The following is a 21,593-nucleotide window of genomic DNA, read 5'->3' on the forward strand; positions in this document are numbered from 1 at the left end:
GTTTTGGAAACCTCTGAAAGACTGAAGGACTTGGGGTATTGTATCTGTTGTGCAAGTACCTGAGAACTGAGGGGCACCCAGCACTGAGGTCAGGCAGATTGACAGAACACTTTTAGGTAGCTGAGTTTTAATCATTTTGACCTAGATTGACAGTTGTGCTGCATCAGTTGTGCTGGGGGTTGCAGTGAGAAGGACACTTGTTAACAAGGGAAGAGATGGTAACTAAACAGTTGACAGATGGTCATGACTTTAGCACACTGTCAAGTGCATGCTGTATCTGAATTTATGAGTTAAGCTACTGAACCTCTTTTTCAGCTCCCATCTAGCCAGTCTTCACCTGTCCTTCCCTTCTCCTTCCTCAAGGACAGTGTTGAAAAACAGAGGGGGTTTATACAGCCATACCTCCTGCCCCAGTGTGTTGAGCCTTCCCCAGGCTGATATAGCTGCTCTTTTCTCATTACAAACCTCCCAGTTTATCATTCAGTGTAAAACTAATCTAGGAGGTAATGCTTGGTGTACAAGGTATTTATGTAAGGACACATTATGATTCAGATAGTGGCATACATTTAAAACTAATCCAGACAGTCCTAAAGTAAATGAGTAAATAATCTGCCACCTACCGACATATCCATGGCTTGATGTATCTTTGCATTTCAGAGACATTTTCAGGTCAATAAGCCATGTGAATGAAGAGAAGAAAAAGAAATGAGGGGGAAAAGTGCATCTAGAACCCTACTCTTTCAAAAGTGCTTGTTCTCCACCTTCCCTCATGACAATGTCCTTTAGCAAATGGATTTCCAGCACTTCAGAAGACAGAGTGAAAGGTTTATTGACAAAGGGTCAATTGCCTCCAAGTGAAGAATGAGTTGTTGAGTAGGCTGTAAAAGACGTTTTGTGTCTATTGAACAAAATCCACCTTCTGAACGCCTGAATAGCAATCCACCACATAGACTGGGCAGTTGACATTTCTGTCAGAAAGTCCAAGTGGCCCCAGTAGCATGAGCACCAAGGGTATATTTAGAAAAGGAAAAAACTGGTTGATTTCTAAGATGTGTCTTAGGGGTCTTCCAACTCACAGTACTTTTTTCTTTTTCTTTTTTTTTTTTTTTTTAATAGGTCTTGATGCCTAGGGTACAGAGAAGGCCATCCCTCGAAACCTTAGCTGATTTGCTTTGGTCTGCCTGAGTTGGTACTGTCTACCTGGGACTGCTTCTCCTTCTGCAACCAAGGAGCTGAGGAGCTGCCACAACAGCTACATTCCTCTGATGCTGGCAGTAACAGGGAGAGTCCTGCGACTGTGGGATACCTACTGTTTATGGGCACTCGGCAAGGAATACAGAGCTCTCATCACAAAAAGCAGAGCAGTCACTAACATTGCCTCATTTTGTGTGAAAGTTCTTACAGGTATCTCTGTCCTTCCTGGCCTAGCTCTCTCATATAAACATCTAAACATCTTTTGGGAAGCAGAGAAAACCAAGCAGCCAGTGTGGTTCCAAGGAGCTGGGATATTGGATTGTTTATAATGCTCTGGGCTAACTGGCCCATGCAACAGAGCACCAGGCCTGTTAGAAACAAGTCACAATTTACAGTGTACACTGCTGTGTTAGGAAAGCTGTTGTAAAAATCAACATTTGACTCGTTTGCTGGTGGTGTTAGGAAACAAACTTTTGCAGTCAAGTAAAGTTCAGTATGTCAGAGCATGCCAGCAGGAAGAGAAACTGTTGGGAAGGGAGTGTTTCAGGACACTTAAGGGCCTGAGCTCAGGCCAGGGCTGTTGTCCCTGGCTGTAGTGCAACCACTCCTCCATCCCACTGGCCTTGCAGGTGCCCCTGAACTCTGTCCCCATAATGGTTCGGGTATTTTTCCCCTAACAGACCTGACACGCTTCCATTCTAGTGCCTATGACTACCCCTTCATCAAACCCTGCCCGCAATACCTGCTCGGCACCAGAGCAATGGCTGAATATTGTGGCAAAAAACCCCACAACAAAACAACACCAAACCTGTAGAAAAAAAGCTCAGGCAGTGAAAAGAAAAGTAAGGACAAGAGAAGGGGGAAGTACTACAGGCATTTCTTCCCGCAAACCTCTGAGCATCCTCTTCAGGTGTCTGGGTGCTCTCAAAATCCCATCATCCCCAGCAGGCTTCAGTGTCAGATGTTATACCCTGACAACAAGGTGTCATCCTGTGACTTGATGGGACTCTTGTCCTTGCTTTCAAGACACTTTGAAATATATTGTGCAGGAAAAGTGCACAAGAAAATGTCTCTTTTTGTTTCAGCTGACTGATTGGAAGATACTGACCCATAAAGCTCAAGCCAACTGAGCAGTCTCATCACCCCCAGGTGGATACCACAGTGAGGAAAGGTATTGGACTAAGGTTTCTTTCGTTCCGCATCATTTCCAGGCAGGACACTGCAGGAGAAGAGCTCTTAAGGAGTAGAGAATTAAAATAATAAATGTAAATGGTGTTTATGGCAAGGGAGGATTAAAACCCAAAGTATCAGGCATGAATATGTGAGGGTGGTCATCTGAAGCAATCTGCTGTCAGCAGGAGCAGCTACTGCTCCAGAAGTTGTACATTGCCCTTTTTCACAGAGGTGGCATCTCCCTCCCCACCCCCAGATGGTTACCTCATCTGCTGTGCTCTGTTGCTATCAAGCATTGTGTTAAATTTATATTGGGCACATTAAGGTGCAAGAGCCCTTGTCTTCCTTTCTGCTTGTGAAGTGTCATGCACACCTAAGGAATCCTATACATAATAAAAAACAATAACACATGCACATATTCATAACCAAGTCACTGTTTACATAGTGAATATTCAGCACCCACCAGATGGTTCTTTTTTCACTGCCTCCAAAATGGAAATGACCAGTTACTAAAGATAAAATATTCCTTCCCTTTTACTGCTTCCCTAGGGCTCCTACTTGTTGTCCTCCTGCAGAACTGCTGCTCCCTAGACAAGTAAGCCTTTCAGCCTTGGAAACAGTGAAATCAGAAATATGAAATGTTTCAGCAGGAGTTGCAGATAAATGAACACAGTGTTAAATCAATTCCAGAAAATAGACTTGGATTAATCCTCCTGCCTGCTGCAGCAGTGCTCTGGGAGAAGTGATCTCTCTCTCCCTGCCATCACACGGCTGCTGCCCCTGCCATCAAGATGCTCCTCCAGTGGGTTTGTAAGGGCAGTTCCTAAATTACTTTGGCTCTGCAAAAATACTAGCTATCAACTAGTGCTCTAGATGGACTGCACACAACCACTACCCCAGCCACACTGCAGGTGACAATGATCTTAACTGACTACTTGCTTGCTACACCGAGGGCCAGATTCTGCCACATTTCCACCCAGCCCAGTGGGTGCAGTTCCCATTTATTATAAAATGCACTAACAGCACTGGGAGCAGAGACCTCCATCCACCCAATGCCAAGTCAAATACCATCTTGCTTCTTGGCCTTCTCTGTCCTCATGTGCCATACAAATGGTTGCCCAGATTCACCCAAGGAGCCAGTCCCAGCCCATCCCATCAGGTAGCTTGGTATGAAAGACACTGGGCTCAAACTCTGAAAGATTTAGGAGGAATTAGAGCACAGGCACTTCACTTTCTGAGCACACATTTAAGCCCTGGATTTGGTGCAGAAGAGCCATTATCCCTGCCAGTTGGGTGTCCACATGGAGCTGATTCCCACACTGATCCCTGGGCCAGCTGAGGCACTTTCTGTGCAGCCCTGAGCTAGATGTCTGTCTAGCCCTGTAACCATTCAGGGCATCTTCTGGGCAGCTCTCTGTCCCTACTGGTGATGAACAGCATCTTTTCCTGGAGTAGATCTGGCTTGCTTTAACAGAAGAAATTCAAAACCCTGGTCAGGAAGAGGATGAGAGGCAGAACCAGGTCCTCCTCTGAGGAGGCTGGAGGCAGTCCCATGTTCCCCTGTTTCCACGTAGCCTGGACTCCGAGGGGAATCAACTCACTCTTTGTGCCAGGGAGCTGGAGATACCCCTACAGATGCTGGGAGCAAACACCAGGCCTCAGATACCAATACCCCTTCTGGGCAGGGCAGAGCTGAAGGGTAAACCTTGGTTCAGTAATATCTCCCTAAATGAGCCAAGTAAAAGTAATGGAGATGCTACTTTCTTTTCACAGCTGAAGGAAAAGAAAGCCATGATTTGATCATGGGTAGTTGTTTGCCAGATTCCAGGAACCACCTAATGTATTTGGTATCAAATTAATGAGGCCCTTAGCACCACTGCTAACACATCAGGATGCCTGAAGAGAGAACATGCTGCTGGTGGATTATAATTTCCCTTATCCCCAAGATTCTGGGCCAATGGTAGTGGCCAATGGTGGTCCAGAGACTATGGAGCTGGTGTGGTGTCTGCGGTGGGGATGGCACCTTTGTCTTTACTCTTCCTCCTCCTCACAGTGAAGGAGCAGCAGATCTCCGCAGTGGAGGACTGCAGAGGGTGAGTACAGAGGACCACAGCGTAAACAGCGAGGCAGGAGGTGAATTATTCACCTCTGAAGTCACCTCTGAACACCCAGTGAGAAGTTATGGGATGAAACAGAAACACGAGGAATAAATATGGGAGTCTCACAGCAGAGAGACTTGGACTTTTTCCAGACTTGTCTTCATTTGCTTCTCTCAGATTCCGCTCTGGTGGATTTGGGGTAAGCACAGCTAATAGCCATGTTTCCAAAACGCCTGCCAGAAGCAGAAGCCAGGATCTCCTTCACTCACAGCTGGAGAAACTCTGCCCCATAGAGCTGGAGGGGCAGCCGGCAGGCTGTGTCCGGGGAGCAGAGGGAGCAGCGGCCATGCAGTGAGGAAAGGGGGCACGATCACTCTGGGGGCTCCGAGGGGGCCAGGGCCAGGGGGAGCCCTGGGGAGGGCTCAGACAGGAGGGGCTCTGGACTGGTGTGGAGGGCAGGGCCGAAAGGAGCTGGGAAACAGGAGCGGAAGAGATGAAGATGCGAGGATGGAGGGGACTGGTGTGATGTGAAAGCTGGAAATAACAAGGGTGGTCGGAGTCAGAAAGAGCCAGCGGAGGGGCTGGGGCGATCACCGGGATGAGAGGGGCTTTGTGCAGGAGGTACCGCCTTCCCAAGCGCCCTCCCAACCCCGGCTGCTTGGCGGACCTTCCCGGACACCCGCTACCGCCCCCCGCCCGGTTTCCAGGGCCGCCACTGGCCCCTCTCCGAGGAAGAGCTGCTGTGGCGCGGGAGCCTGTCACCTCCTGGAGAACGGCCCCCGGGGGGTGCCCGGGGGTGGGCTGGCACCTGGGGACAGGACAACGCGTGTGTCCCCTGGCACTGGCGCCGGGCGCGGTGGGGATGCCCGGCCGAGCCGGCAGAGGGGGCTGGGAGCCCGCCGGGAGCGGCGGGAGGAGACGGGAAGGGGAGGGAAGGGAAGGGAAGGGAAGGGAAGGGAAGGGAAGGGAAGGGAAGGGAAGGGAAGGGGAGGGGAGGGGAGGGGAGGGGAGGGGAGGGGAGGGGAGGGGAGGGAAGGGACCACAGTCCTGCCCGCAGGCTTGCCCCAAAAAGCCCAGCCAAGCCGCTTCTGAAGTCCGCTCCTACCCGGGTAGCCGTGGTGCCCCCCAGGCAAGTCCTCCCCTGGGTGGCTGAAGGCCCCTGCAGGTTGGGGCAGGGGGCCAGGCTGTCAGCGTTCTTTGGACAACTCCCATGGGAAGATGCAGACACAGGCAAAACCAGCCTCCCTCAGAGAAGCATGACACCTTACTGTGCTCTCCCTTACCAGAGAGGCATCCGAAGGCAGTGGAGCAGTGACCAAGGTAGAGAAGCAGCAATCCCACCCTCCCTGCAGGGGTAGGATCAAGTCACCTCCCCAAAGCCTTTATCACCTTGCCTATGGGGAAGGAGTAGCAAATGAAAGGGCTGCAGAGACAGGAAATCATCACAAACCACCAAACTTGCTCCAGCACAACTGACTTTTCCTACAGTACCTGCTTGCACGTCTGGGACAGACAACCTGGAGGTTCAGCTGGCTCCAACGTGCACATTAAATATGGCCCTGGGAAGCGCCACTCCCATCTCTTATAAAAATTCCATCTTTTCAGAGGCTAATTCAAACTTGGCCAAGTGCTAGGAACCACCTGGTGGGGAATGAATCCACTGAGCAAGAGGTGTAGGTCAGTGGGTATAAGCCAAGCCTGTACCACACATGGGATGTGATGCTGTTGTACTGTATTTTCAGCCCACTGGGCTGCATAGGCTTGGGTTTCTTGGCCCACAGCCCCGTGCTTACCCAGCAGACTGCTGAGATGCTGCCCCATCTGGGAGGGACGGGAGGCACTGGCCAGCGCTGAGGATGTCCTGGCTCCAGTGTGGAGCATGTCCTGCTGCAGTCAGCTCCTCCGAGCCCAACTCTCCGTCCCCCATGGCACACTGGCACACCAAAGACAATAGCGGGGCAGATGGTGTGGGGAGGAGAAGGGGTAGGAGAGTGGGAGCCCTGCAGTAAGACAGGGGCAGTGCAGGGTGCTGCAGGGGGTGGGCTGGGGGGCACAAGGACCCAGCTTACACATCCCTTCCCTGGATCACCCACAGCATGGGGCAGCCACCGTCACAGTTTGGGAGTCAAGCAGCTTGAGGACATTTGTGGAGGTGGGATGGGAGCCGATCATCACAACCCGAGAGACCTCTGCCCTGCCTCCCTCTTCAGCTCTGCTGGGGAGCCCCTGGCCCCATGGTTGTGATCTCCCTTGGGAGGGCAGAGCTCTCTCCCCCAGCAGGTTCCACCTGCAGAGCAGCATCCCCCACCCACAGCTCCCCAAATTGCCACTGATGAGGGCTGCAGTCCTCACTGCAGGAGGGTAAAAGCTGCATCAGATGTGAATCCTACCCACTGTAGTAATTCACACTCTGTTGCAACAGATTGTTGCAATTATGCTCCAGGAGTATAAGCTTTTGCTTGGGAGCTCCAGTGCTTTCTCCTTGTTTGTTACACCACATACTACGGTCACCAACAGAAAGCAAAAGGACTGCTGCATCTGCCTTATCTGAGTATGCTAGAACTCTCCGTGTTCTCTTGGAGGTCTGCTGAAGCAGTTGCAGACCTGCCAGTTGCTGAGCTACCTGGGAAGGTGGATGAAGGCCTAGAAGCAGGACTGCGATCATCAGTGACCACCAGTGTTTCAGGACCCTGCTTCTGTCATAGAGTAGCATTAATAGCCATTAATAGCACGTCACTCACATTTCCCATTTCAGTTCAGTTGAGCATTCCCAGTTCCTCCCTGGTGTAACTCCAGGATGATAAACCGCATATTGCCTCTACTAAGTGGCGGCTTCATTTCAGTGCATGTGGAAAGGAAAGGAGAGAGAAAGGAGGTGCAAAGATCATGATGAATGAAGTTGAAGATGATATACATGCAGTAAAACCATCGGTAGAGCCAGCAGCATGAGGAGAGAAATGCATACATAATTATTTGTTGATGACTGGGGCTCAAACGTTGCATGTTCCAGACTGAGAAGTGGGTGAAAGTAGCTGGTGAGTGGGTCAGAAGAGCCGTGAGAAGATATTGTGCTCTTCACACAGTGTGCAGCTTACCCGGGGAACGTCTTGCTGCACCTTACCCTCATTTTATATGGCTTCTGAATCTCTTTCAAGAATGTTGTATTTGTTGGCGCAGGAAGCCTCGTGCTGGTGAGTAGGAGAGGCCACTGCAAGAGCATAGTCCTTCCACTCTGTTCTTATGCTCTTCTCATGGTGTTTGCTACTAGCTGCTTCCGAAACCAGAATGCTAGTCTACACAAATCCCTTTTCTGACCTAGGATAGCCCTTCCTTTTGCTTTTCTTTTTTTTTCATTCTGATGCTATCCTGTACATGGAGGAAAGGGCAACGAGCTAGTGAGCAAAGATACTTTAGTTGAATATTTTGTGTATGAGACAGCCTATTTAGAATTAATGAGTTTCATAAAGGACCACGCCACTGTGCCTTAGCTGACTGCACTGCTGGCAGCTGTTTCAGCTGGGGAGAACATCAGTGCATTGGGTGTTAGCTCCCAGGAAGGCTGGGCACGTGGGCAGAGACACAGCCTGCACGCAGAGCCCTGTGTTTGGCCAGAACAGTAATATGGTTCATTACATGATGTGCATCTTCCTCACTGGCTCTCCCAGCTCAGCCTACCAGTTTACATCCTTCCTCCATAATCCACTGACATTCTCATTAAAGCTGCCATCACTTTTCCTCGGTATATCTGCAATCAATCTTTCATTGCTCAAAGCATCTTCACAAATGCCATTTTCTGCTTTAGAAGGTCAAGACCTCAGCCTGGATCATCTTCTCATCTGTCAGGAATTACCAGTTGCATGTCCTGACGCAGAGGGGTCATTGCCCTGAGGTGTGCAGGGAAGATTTGACTCTGATCCATGAACTCTACTTCAAGCTCCATATAACCATGTATTTGTTTTGTTTCTCTTTCACACACACATGCACAAGAAAGGGAGATGTATATTCCCCAGAGTGAATGGACCTGTGTTCCTATTTGTGTGCATCTCCAGAGTCACAAGCAAGCAACACAGCACACCCTGGGCTTTCAGAGCAGACATGGGGCCAGGTCAGATCATCTGTCACTGACAGGGTAGATGAGCAGTGGGCCTGACCTCTGGTGAAGTGCAGACTACGTATTTGCAGAGTAATGCAAGGATGTTTGATGCACAAAAGCTGGCTTGGCATTACCAAGTGCAAGCCTGAAGGTCTAGAAGAAGATTTCCTATGGGTCCTTCTTCAAGGTGGGTGAGTGAAGCTCTCCATGTTGCAAAAGGCAGGATCTGGGGAGGGAAAAGTGGAAGAACATTTAGTGGCAGGATGCTGAGGTGAAGAGAGAAAAGCCCCAAGCAAGGAGCTACCTCAGTCACTTGCAGTGATAACAGGAGCAGATGGGAGCACCCACAGAGGCACCGCTGGAGGCAGCAGTGGCTGAGAGCCAGGAGGGCCAGGACTGGTATTCATTGAGATGAATGGTTGAGTTTAAGCTGCACTGGTGTCTTGGACAACTTGAGCTGCCTGTGCTGAGGGTGCAGCCATGGTGCCTTTTGGAATGGGGCTGGCAGCGGCTGGGCAGCACCGCAGGAACATGCTTCCCCAGGCCAGCCAAAAAACTGAGGTCTGGGGCCATGGAGAAATCCCATGCCTTTGAGCACTGAGCCACACTGTCCCCCCTGACTGGCAATTGGGAAGAGCCAATTAGCATATTTAAATGTAACTGATTAGTGCCTGGTCACACAGCCTGGGTGGTGGGTGATGTTTGAAGCAGATTTGAAATTACAAGCATGCAGACACCAAACCACGAGGGAGGCGGCATGGAGGAGAGACGATTTCCCAGCTTAGCAGCTGCGGCCCTGGTTTCTCTGCTGTTCCCAATGGCAAGCTGCCTTCAAGGAGCCCTGCAAAGGTCTGGGGTGAGCACTTGAAAATTAAGAAATTAACTGTTTTAATTAATGGAATTGAGGTGGCTGGTGTGATGGCAGCTCAGCCTCTGCTGTAGCTCTTTCCGCCTCTCCTTTTGCAAAGCACGAGTCCCATGGTCTCCTGTGGGAAGGGAGAAGCACCTTGCCTGGGGCCGGGGGCTCCTGCCAGGCAGACCCCAGTGAAGGGTGCAGAGCTCCCCCCTGTGCAGGGGAATGCAGGTCTGTCACAGCCGGCTGTGCCCTGGCTTTCTGGGGCTGTGTGTGGGAGGTATTGCCCTGTATTTGGGCTCCAGGAGTGGGCTATGGGGCAGCCCTGGCCGGGCTGTGGATGGGGTTGGCAGTGCCTAAGCCCGGGATGGTGCCCGCAGCTCCCCTGGGCTCTGGGGACCCGGCAATGGCGCACACTGAAAGAAACTGCTGCCTACAGGAGCCCTGTTTCCTTAGTTACGGCAGGCAGGAGGTATTTCGGGAAGGAGGCAGGCAGCGCTAGGAAAGGCAGGCAGGTCTCGGGAGAAGACAGCTAACACTGGCCTGGGGAGCAGCCTCTCTCCTGCTGCCATCCATGGGGCTGTGAGAGGCAGGGTGCTTCACCAGCACTTCCATTACGTGGTGACTAAAGTGCCCGGATTTAATTTTCCCGGTGTCCATTCCGTGCCCTGGAGTCCAGCTGGAAGAAATGCCGAGGGCCCATGGCTGGGGGCTGAAGTTAGCACTGAAGGGCTGCAGTGCTGTGCTGTGCCAACCACAGGGGAAACTGCCCAGCATTGCTGGGTGAGTGCAATTTCAACCTCCTCAGGTGTGAGTTTCCACCTCTACCTGGAGACAACACCCCACTTGTCCCAGGAGTGAGAAGATATTAATTCCTGCTTTTCAAGCATGAACATAATGTAATGATGAGGAAAAAAATCCTCCAAGGAAACAATTAATTCTGTCCTCGAAGCAGTTTGCAGGTAAGAAAGTCTAGGGCCGCATCCAGGGCCAGCACCAGCCCTTTTGTGCCTTTGCCCATTCCTAGCCCCACTCCCCAGGTGCCGTGTCCAGGCCTGCCTACACCACAGGGCCCCATGAAGCCCCACACCAGCTCCCACCCCTGCACTAGGGAGGTGAGGGCCCTCTTTGATGGTTGCCTACAGGCAAGCCCTGGCCGAGGGCTCATGGGACACGCTCACTGCACCCCAGCTGGCCCATTCTGGTGGGGAGCAGTCAGCATGAGGACATCCTGGCAGCACTGTGCCCTGCCAGGCTGGGCTGTCAGCCAGGGGCACAGACACATTCTTGTTGGCTCCAGGAGCAGGGAGCAGGGACTAAAGGGTCTTTTCATTGCTGCACCCTTCAAGTCTGCCCCTCAGCCTGGGCCAGTTGCAGTTTTCCAGGCACATACACCAGCTCCATGGGGGTATTCAAAGGCACATTCCCAGCTAAAGGCCACACCTTTGCCGGTGTTTGGCTGTGAATCTTGGAGTCACTGGAGCTGCCCAAGAAGAAACTACTAACCTTTTTTTAAAACATGAGCAAAATAGTCTTTTTTCTCCAGACATCATTCTCAGAAACAGTGGCACCATCTTGCCTGAAATGTGTCTAGACAAACTCAGACTGAGTCCCTGAGCCTGATTGGAGAAATTCAGCTTAAATATTAAAGACATAAATGATGGAAAAGAGGAATTACAGTTGGGAGTATCACACAGACAGCAGGACATAATGCTACAGCTCTGACTGCGAAACAGCTCCCTGTGCCTCATCTTCCTGCTGCCTCTGTCTGCAGCTCAGTGTCTCTCCCACACTGCTGCAGGGTTATCAGCAGCATGGGAAAGACATAACGGGCTCCTCCACATGCAGAGCTGGAGACTGAGCCACACGCTGCTTGTGGCTTAAAAAACATGGGATGCCTAAGCCCTTGTGAGACTGGACCTGTAAGGCTCTTGAGCCAAAGTCATGGCCACTGAGGCCCAATATTTAACAGAAAATGAAAAAGTTTTTCTCCTTGTTTGGAATCTATTCTATTCTATTCTGTTCTTATTCCAGCTAGGTATAATCGGGGCAAGAGTCAAGAAGAAACAAGTATTTCCAGGGAATTGCTTATGCATGGATTAGGTTTACCCAGCTTTGTGTGGTCCCTGACGTCTTGGTGCGCCAAGGGAGGGGGAGCAGCAAAGGACTGGGGCAACTCGCCAGCAGCAATGTTTCCAGCTCTGCTCAGAAGTCAAGATTTCCCAGCAGCATTTGCCAGTTTAAGTCATGGAGCATATAGATTTCCAGTTCAGTAGGTCAGAAAAGTCATGGCTTATGAAAAACACAGTCTGCACTTGCTGAGGAGTATTGAATACTGGGGACTTGGTGGCAGACCACAAGTCACAAGGCATTTTAGAAAATCCCCACAGATTTGTTTCTCCCACAAGCCCCCATTGCTCAGTGTTTGTGGAGCACATGTTGTGTACTAAGCTGACACAGTCCTCTGCTCTCTCCTGAGGCAGACAATGTCACCTGCTGCAAGGTGGCAGCCAAGGTCTCCAAGCCTTGGTGATGCTGTAGGACTGGTGCTGGCTTGTCTGGAGTGAGGGGGTAAGCTGTGTGACTTCTCCACATCATACATATTGCTGGGTCTGAAGGAGATGGCAGTGAAAGTGATTTGGAAAGCTTTTTTTGTTCAGCTGTTCCCTAGGGTTTTAGGCATGTGTTGTTTGGGCTATGGTAGCTCCTAGAAGTCACCAGTCCAGAGTAAAAGTCTAATTTATAGTAAAGTTTTATCAAAAGCCATCGTGTTGTAGCTCACCTGTGCTCTGCACCATGCTCCAGCAGAGCACAAGTGAGCTGAGCGCTACCTCAGCCTTGGGGAGCTGGAAAAAAAAAGGAAAGACACTATTGGAGACACTTGATTTTCACCCCTTGGTTTCTCATGCTCCATGAGCTGTGTCAGCCTATTTCCACCTGCAGTATGAAGGGAGATTCTTGGCTGGCAGCTCATTACATGTTTTGGTTCCCTGATGGTTCTCCCGGTGACTTTTGTAGCTGTGTTTGCCTTTAAACGGCAGGGGCTTAGCCACTGGATTGTGCTTCTTCAGCCCAAAAGAGATGAAATGAGCCCAACAAGACTTCAGAGGATGCTGCAGAGAAGCATTGTTTACTCAGTATCTGGAGAAGCCCCAGACGTGGGACCCCAGGCCCCCATACGAGGCGGCTGCAATGAAGCCCTCGGGATGTCAGAGGGGCTTCCCTGCGGGCACATGCCGGTTCCCTGGCAGGCCAGTTGCAGGTGTGTCCCTGATCATCGGTTGGGAGCAGCGGTGGCTGGGCGAGACACCCAGTACCGCACCCCTGGGTGTGCTGCTGGGGTTTCTCCAGCGGTGGGGTGCGCTGCCTGCACCCTGACAGGTTGGAGAAAATGGGGGGATGCTTACGGAAAACCGGGCTCTCAGAGCCCCTTTGCGCGCTGGTGGCTCGGGTCCCCATCCCAGCCGCCGCGATGGCAGGCAGGCACGGCTGCTCGGCACAGATAACACCCCTGGGAAGTTTCTTAGCTACCACCCCTGCCAAGCAACTGAGCGATGCTGCACCAGCGGGAGAGGTTTTTGCAAATGCCGTTGAGGTCTAAAGTGCCGCCATCCACCCGCCCCTGCCGCTGTGTTGGCGGGCTGACCCCCGGGTGCCCCCGCGGCGCTCCCCGCTCCCCTCGCCCGGCGGCCCCCGCCCGAGCAGCTCCCCCCGAGGAGCCCGACAGCCGCAGGGGCTGCTCGGGGGGGCTGCTGCGGCGGGCACAGCCTCAGACCCAGAAATAGCCCGAGCGGCGCAGAGCCCGCACCCAGGCGCTCTGCTGGCAGCTCCCCGCACCCAGAGCCGGGGCCGCCGCGGAGCCGCCTCCTCCCCCTCGGATGCCGCGGGGCGCCCGGTAGGCAGCGCGGCGGGGGCTCCCCGGCCCCGTTTCGGGCCAGGAAGCGGCTCCCCCCGCCGGGCCCGGAGCTCCGGCCGCTTCTCGGCCCGGCGGCGCAGGCCCGGCCGCCAGAGCATGGGTGAGGCGCGGGGCGGGGGGGGGCAGCCCGGGGGCCGCGGCCTCTCCGCCGCAGCGGGGCGGGCGGGGGGGCGGGGCGGCGGCAGCAGCGGCCCCGGCCCCTTCCTTCCCCTGCCGGTGCCGGTGCCGGGCAGCCCGCGGCCGGGCGGCGCGGGGGGGCCGCGGGAAGGGGAGGAGGGAGGCGGCGGGCGCGGGGGCCAGAGCGGAGCGGGGCCGGGACACCACCACCACCACCACCACCACCACCCCCCCCCCAGCAGGTCAGTGCGGTGCGGGAGGCGGCGGCGGTGCGGGAGCCGCGGTCCGGGCTGCGGGGCTCAGCCAGCGCCTGGCGGGGCGGGGGGCCCGGCGGGCAGTGGAGCTCAAGCGAGGGTGGCTGGGGGGGGCTCCTGAGGTGCAGGAGGGGCGGAGGGGGCGGGGGGCGTCCTGCCGGGGCGGTGATGGGGGTCAGGAGGAAGTGGCGCCGTGCGTGGGGCTACTCCCGGCTGCCCCGTGCTTAGCTGCGCCTGCCGGGTGGGCCTGGCTTTGGGACTGCGCAGGGGGATGCCCGCGGCAACTTGCGGGACCCCCTGGGCAAGTGTGCCAGCACCGCCTCGGGCGGCGCCCACGTACTGCTCCCAGGGCGGCTGCGGGCGCGGGATGCAGGGGTGGCTTTGGTTTGTTGTTGTGGGAGATTGCTGGGTGCTTGGCTCTGCTTAGACGCTGGTTTACTGCCCTCGTTCTGCACCACGTACCAAAGTGGCTTTAACTAATTCTTGATGGGCCTGATGGGCGGCTGAGGCCCGGCGAGGCGTGGGGGCTCCCCTGGGCTGCTGGAGGAAGTCAGCGGCAGAAGCAGGGAGCCAGCCACAGCCCCTCAGTGGCCTCCCCCAGTGCACACATGCTGGCCTGTGCTGTTGTCCTCTGATGCGAGATAAAATGTCATCCCACCGCTGTGTCATGCCATAGCTTGTGCTCGGTCCCCACGTCATCCTGGCCACAGAACGCTCCCTCTGGGAGCCACACCTGACGGTGCTAGGAATGTTTTGTGCTAGTAGGGGAGAGGTTCTCCCTCCTCTCCCCATTTCTCCCTCCAGCTTTGAGAGACTGATGACTCTGAAAGGGCTGTTGGGTCAGGATGATCTAACGCTGGCTGAGCTGCTCTCTCCCGTTTTATGACTTCATCCAGATTTGTCCACAGATCAAGGCCCTGCTTTCTCCCTTGCTTGCTTCCCCATCTTCTGTAGCAGCAGTACCGCTGCACAGTGGGTTTGCAATTCAGAAACCTCCTGAACAGAATGGGTGTTATCCAGGAGAAAGAGAGAGAGACCTTTGACTGGCAGATGTTATTTCTACTGGAACATCTTTTTCCTTTTAACTGTTTAGCCACCATCTCCAGGACTGATGTACATGCCTGACTTTTCCCTTTTCAGAGAGTTCAGGGGGGAGCGGGAGATGAGCGGAAAGCTGGGTGGGCAAATGAGGTATGAGAAAGCACCTTACACCATGCTGGGGTTTTACAATGCTGTGTGACGGGTCAGGCTACCTGTCTGAGCAGCAGAGAGAAGGCACAAAGACTGGCCCTGAGACCAGACCTGAGCCTTGGCCTTGCTGCCTTCCCTGCTACCTTGCAAAGTGGTGGTCAGAGCTGGGCACCAGATGGAGAGGGAAGCAGAAGCAGCTTTTTCATGAAGGGTTTGTCTTAAGTAGCCTGGCAAACAGCCATTGGCAAACAAATAAATAATAAATAAAAGCAGGGAGGCTGCCGGCACCCCTGCAGCCTCTGACTCTGTAGCACATATGGGCTTTTCTGGCTTCCCTGTAAGCTTAAACCTCAGCCTGCTTCCCATGGCACCATCCTGGCTCCCATCTTTCTGCAACTCTGTCTGAATGCCTTTCAGCTCTTTTTTTTTTTTTTTTTTTTTCATGATAACACTTGAATTGCTCTGTAGCTGCTCTCCTCTTCAAAGCTTTCCCTGAGGTTAACTAGTTCATCCCTGGTTTGGTGCCTGCTGACAGTGGTAAGCATCGAGTGGTCCTGCAAACAGGGACAAAAATAGCGGAGCTTGCTGGGGATGCTGGTCAGGGGTGTGCCTACGCAGGTGAATACCATTCCACTTCCACAGACTTCTGGCCCAAGGAAAAGTAACGCAGATTTCAGTACAGCTTCAGAGCCTACATCTGCAGACTTGTAAAAAGGAGGAGTGTCACTGCTTTAAAATATTCCTTGCAGGAAATACTCTTGTCTTAACAGACTGCAAGAGCTTTCCCAAAGCATCAAGGAGAGGGAGAAATGTTTCTAACACCCACGAGTGAATTCAATTGATACTAAACTAATCAGTCACCTAAACTCTTAGGCAAACATCAGTGTGCTGACTCCTCCATGAGTCCTGTAAACACCAAAGCCTTCTACTGTTATCACTTCTGCATTTGGTGAAACTGCTCTTCTTACCTGCTTTAATTGTTGTAAATATGTTTTGTCTACTTCGCCCTAAGTTTGAAGAAAACATTGCATTGCTGATGCACTGTGCTCAGAGCAAAGCAGGTTTGCTTTGAGATTATTTCAGTAGAAGCAGCTCCAGTCCCAATTTCCTTCAGCTATGGCTTGATTACATTAAGTCCCTAACCAGCTATCAGGTCTGTCAACAAGAGGTCCTAGAGCTTTTGAGGATCCCACTTGGCATCTACCCACACTTTAAGATGCCTGAACATCTTTCAAAAGCTGGCTTGAAGTTATTGCTTCAAATGTAGCTGGGACTGGTAATTAGGCTCTGATCACACCTTATTATTAGGTGGGGACAATGGCAACAGTTTGCTCACACCATTACAGCAACAATGGGATATCCCTGGCCAGGCAGCCATGCATAGCCCTTCCCATTGCCCAGATCTCTATTGTTGCTGGTTAATTGGTGAAACTGGGCACAGCAGGTCCCACAGGACCTCTCTGCAGAGACAGAGGGAAGTAGGGTGGAGTAGTCTGGTGGGAGGCATAGGCTCCCCTCTCCCAGCCCGCTGCCCCAGGCCCTGCCTCACCCTCACCTCTCTGGCAGTTCAGCCATCACTCGATCTCACTCCTCCTCACCAGGTTCACTTCTTATGACTCATCTTGGTGGTTACCTAAGACCATCACTGTCCTGTCTTGCCTGTCCTGGCATGGCCCTCTCTTAGTGGATGGCTGTGTTGGTGTAAGAGCTGCAGCTGTGCTAAGGGCTGCAGAGAAAACCTCTTTGGCTGAGAAACCGCCTTCTAATTGAAATTACTGTAATGCTGCCCAGCCTCTGGGGAGCATGAACACCACAGTATGGAAGCATTTCAGCACCGGTATCGTTGTGCAGTTCCCAGCAGAGAAGCTGTGGGTACCATTTTGACCAAGGAGGGGCTTCTATGCTGATGTAGTTTGATCCCAAATAAAGATGTGTTTAAAATGGAGTACTAGAGCAGAGCAACTCGGGGCTCTTGTTCAGTGGGAGCATGTGAAAGCTTTGGGTGCCTCGATTCCCCTACCCCCCAGCACCAGTGTCTTGTCATCTGCAGATTGTGGGTTAGCTGAGAGGAAGGCAGGATCTGAGTGAGCCAAGCTCCACTGCACCCCCAAGCGCTAAAAGGCAGGTTGTGAAAGGTGGAAAAATATGTTGTCATGGTATTTTGAGTTCCTCCTAAGAGAAAGAGGAAGGGGCTCTGGCCCTGCTTCACTGGAGAGTACTTCATTGTTAGCTGAGAGTTGGTGGTAGGAGGCAGCTGGGGCAGGATGTGATGGAAATTGAGACAATGAGCCCCTTGATATGCTGTGTTGGATGGGCTAGGGGAGACTGAAATTCAGAGAAGGTAGAGGTGGGGAACTTAGGGCAAACCTCAGGTTTGGAAGGATGACTGGGGAGCAGAGTCTCCATCCTTGGACATATTTAAAACCTACTTGGACGTGGCCCTGAGCAGCCTCCTCTAGCTGACCCTGCTTTGAGAAGGGAGGCTGGACTAGACAATCTCCCTTCAGCATCAACACTTCTGTGATTATTTGTCCTATCTTCTAACGAATTTGGTCACCATGGGATAATCCCTCAGGCAGCATCAGAGAAATGACCAGAAGTTTGGAGGTTTGCCTAGCCTCCCAGAGCCTGCAAGCAGTGGTCTGGAGGTCTTTACACTAGTAAGAGACTCACAGGACTTGCAGGCTTCAGGCTGGGAACATGCACCATTCCTTGTGTTTCTGGGCTGCTTTTCTCAGGGAGAGGTCACATATGGCAGAACTATGTGGAAGGGAAGTATAATGGCAAAAATAGCAGAAAAATGAACTGAACTTTGTAGTCTTCAGAATAAATTTGATCTGTGCCTTGTTGGGCTCTTGACCTGCTGCTGAGTAGGATTAAAGTCACAATTTAAATTAATGATAAGAAAGCCACAACCGAAGTACCTAGTTTTAATCTTGCTGTGTTTGTACACTTCCACTTTTTTCCTAAGGGCAAGCTGATTCTCAGTGATGAGTATGTTGTGGTGCTTAGGGCTGAACAGGAGGCTGCACCATGCTTAAGTGGGTGGGTTTACAGTGTAACATACAGTTATTTAGATTCTTAATGTTGATATTTCTTGCATTAGAAAATGGTGACTGACACATTTCCTTATTAGATATAACTTCACTATTTATTATAAATTTGGTCCAGCTGTATTTCAGTGGAGAATGAAATCCAATTCAAAATGCAGAAAGCGAGCATTTAAAAAATGGTTTCTAGTTGGTTAAATAAAACTGTTTAAAATGTATGGGTCTACTAAAGAAAAAAGAATAAGTTTATGAAAGCATTATTTGTATATGTAATGAATTTAACAATACTATATTACTATACTATATTGTATTACTATAATACTATATTATAGGAACAGAATTTTATTATAGGAGATACAAAATATAACCAATGATATAACCTGATTTCTTCTGGCTTTTAAGAATTCAGAACTAGTAGAGATTATCCTCTCACATTTCATCTTCATTGGGTTTGGAAAGGGAACCAGGCTCTCCTGCATTAACCTGCAGTAATTTTTTGAACTTTGACTAAGCTAGTTAGTGTATTAAATTAATTGAAACATTTTTTTTACCTCTGCTTTCAAAACGGTTGCTGCTGTCAGAGCCACTTTTGCAGTTCATCAGGCTTTAGCTCCAGGCGCTCAGCCACTGAGTGGATCTGGCAGCAAGGACATACTGCATGAATTTCTACTGACAAATTTTTACTGGTGAGAGTGATCTGAGGTCTTAGCATGTAGATTGTTAGAACCTCCAGTTTTAAATTGGCTGTCTTTTAATTTTAAAAGTTTTTAGTTCAGACAAAATCTGATTATTTTTAAGTCAGGTATATGTTTCCAAAAGTCATAATTCTTTTATTTGTTCTTGTTCCAAGTCCTCTTTATTGCTTTTTCTTTTCATATTACACTGATGCTAATCTTCTCATCAGGCAGTTTCATTGGATTTTTCTGTTGGGAGGTTTTAATCAAGTTTAATTTTCTTTCATCCAAGTTTTTAAGTTCTTGTGTTTTCTTCCATGAAATTTCATCAAATTCTTCCTTGTTGAGGAAAAAAAAAAAAAGCCCAACAAAGCAAATACTGCTAATAACAGCTGCAGTGGCTGGGCCACCTCCTGAGAAAGGTGCATTTTGAAGACTGAAGAAGTTCAGTCATTGCAGGAAAGTCAGGGGGTGAATGTTTAATAGAGTCCTCTGGTACACACTGGACAGGATAATGCTAGCTATGCAAAACTTTAGTAATTGGACTTACAGAAGTGTGACCATGCCCTAAGCCTTGTCTTAGGTACGTACATACACTGTCATGACTACAGTACAGCCCCTGCACGGAGTCAGTCTTAGGGGTTTCTTTCCCTCCATAATGAGGAGGTGAATTTCTGGCCTTTGTGAAGGGCATGTTGCAGTTGGTTTAAGCAAAGAAGAGTTTTCTCTCTACATTTCTTTGGGCTTGTTTTTTTTTGTGTGTGTAAAATATCTTGGGGACAGAATAAGTTTCTGTACATCTGTGGCCTTTAGAGTCCCAGCTGGGACCGGTGCTGGGGCATGTCCCTCCACCACCCTGGCTGCCCATGGAAGCACTGTTGTGCTGGTCCTGCAGCTCATTTAGCACAGGGTCTCTCCATGCCATGGTTAACATTAGGAGGAGCCTTTCCAGTGCCTGTCTATGGCTCCTCATACCTGGATTTCAGTCCTTTTTTGGTCCCCTCCCTCCAGCATGATATCCATGGGCCCCATGATGGAACTGTGCTGCCAAAAGAAGCATGGAAGGCAACTGAGCAGGATTTGGAGACTGGTGTGTCCTTGCAGGTGGTCCTATCCCCAGGGAAGAGGCAACAGTGTGGGATTCAGCATCACTTAAATATTGATCCTTGCCACTCTGGAGGAGGGTTCGTCTGCCTGTGTGGTGCTCTGCTCGCCCTCCCAGGGCTGTGATCAGCACAGGGATGTCAGGATGAGCCGGAGCCTCGACAGTATCTTGAGTTGCACTTTTTGTCTCTAGTAAGTGCAGGTGTGGTGCTGGCACTGGTGAAGCAGAGGGGTGTTTCAGGGCAGAATGTTCCCTGCTTTACTGGAAGTGCTGTGGTTGCCCCAGGGAGCCAGGCTGGGAGGTGTCTCCTGTGCTTTCACCTTGGGTTTTCTCAAACTGGCTGGAGGCTCTTTATGTTTCCAGGTGGGGAGATGCTTCCCAGAGAAGGGACAGCAGCTATGCAGCACAGCATGTGCCAGATTGCCCCTTACATCAACCATATAGTGGCTGAGGAGATTCAGACCCTCGCTCATTTAGTAAATGCCTTGCTGGTACCACAGAGCCTGAGTATGGGATCTTGGGGTGCTCACTGCAGGGCCCAGACAGACAAGAGCAGCGTTTGTGATGGCAGGTTTGGGGTGTACTGGGTGGGAATGCAGACAAGGAGAACAGCATAACCGAAACCAGGCGGAAAGCAGGAGCTTGAGCTGGGGATGGGCCAGCACACCTAGCCACTGTGAAGACCCCGCTATCAGTGCTGCATGCCCCAGCATCTCTCCCAAAACAGACACAGCCTGTTTGATTCCTGCTAATTGTGGCAGGGCTTTGATAGCTGCTGGGCTGTGCAGAGGCTTACAGTGGCTGTTGCTGGGACACTGCTTCGTGCCTGGGCCCTCAGATCTCTTCAGCTGACTCTATTTCTGGTGCTGGCAATGGTGTGCCTGAAGCGCCCTGGAAGGACAAGGGGGCACAGGCTTGGGGAGGCTCCTTTTGCAGCCATCTGCTTCAGTGCCTCATGTTTAATTTCCTTTCCTTTTCTCTTCCACATGAGCGGTGATGCTGTGGAGGGCAGGGGGTCGCTGCCTGGGGACCCCGTGCTGCCAGCAGGGTGGGCAGAGCAGCGCAGGAGCTGCCAGCCCTTCTCCGAGTGCCAGCCTGGCTGCGTGGCCCTGCGTGCAGGGAAGACAGGCTTCTGCAGAGAAATCAGGGACAATCTCTCTGCCTCCCTGCCCCTAAAACATGCCATCCTGATATTTTTTCCCATTTCCCCCCTGATTCCAGATAGCCTTTTTCCAAGGCTGCCTTGCCCACAGAGCATTTCTGGTGCTGGCTGTTCGATGTGGTGTGTTTGAAAGGATGTGACTCCCCGCCTCAAACCTGCCAGGCTAGGCTGACAGCCCCTACACAGTGTTACGTCGTCTGCTCTTGCAGTGGGAAGAGCTTGCAGGTCACTCTGTGACCACACTGCTGCCAAATCTGCCATCTGTCTCGCCACATCCTCTGAGCGATGCTGCGCTTCCCAGCCCACAGCTTCTGTCCTCTTGATGCCTTGTCCCTTTCCCAGCCCGGCTGCTGTACATGTCCAGATGTGACGCTTCCTTCTCTACCTGAAGGGGAAGAGACCATTTCTTGTGTTTCCTCCATCACATCCATCACTCCTGCCACCCCTTGTGCTGGCCGTGGGCAGCTGCTGGCCGGTGGGCATGGCCAGAGCAGGGCAGGAAGGCAGCGCAGTGGGTGCGGGCAGTGCCAGCCTGCGGCACTGGCACATCAGAGGCTGTGTGCTGACTGACTGTGCCCCACTTACCCCTGTGTGCTGGGCCACCCATCTGCAGTAGGTGTGTGTTGGGGGGTGTCCTGAACCCCAGTCCTTGCCACGCATCTTGTCCCTGCTCCTGATGGCTTGGGATGCACCAATGTGCCCATCCCAATAG

General features: G+C 51.8%; 1 protein-coding gene across 4 annotated transcripts in view; it reads left to right on the plus strand.

Annotated features, from left to right (window-relative positions):
- Positions 1-13,196: 13,196 nt before the first annotated feature.
- Positions 13,197-21,593, plus strand: part of TMEM63C (transmembrane protein 63C) — a 33,231-nt gene continuing 24,834 nt past the window's right edge. For 2 of the 4 annotated variants that reach the window (XM_074910016.1, XM_074910012.1), the window contains exon 1: positions 13,197-13,307. The gene's annotated coding sequence lies outside the window, so the exon portion shown is untranslated. Of the gene's footprint in view, positions 13,308-13,334; positions 13,429-13,545; positions 13,688-21,593 lie in introns of those variants that run through there. The other 2 variants (XM_074910015.1, XM_074910013.1) reach the window with 2 other exon arrangements.

Source organism: Athene noctua, chromosome 6 (genome assembly GCF_965140245.1).
Source record: "Athene noctua chromosome 6, bAthNoc1.hap1.1, whole genome shotgun sequence".
Lineage (NCBI taxonomy): Eukaryota > Metazoa > Chordata > Aves > Strigiformes > Strigidae > Athene > Athene noctua.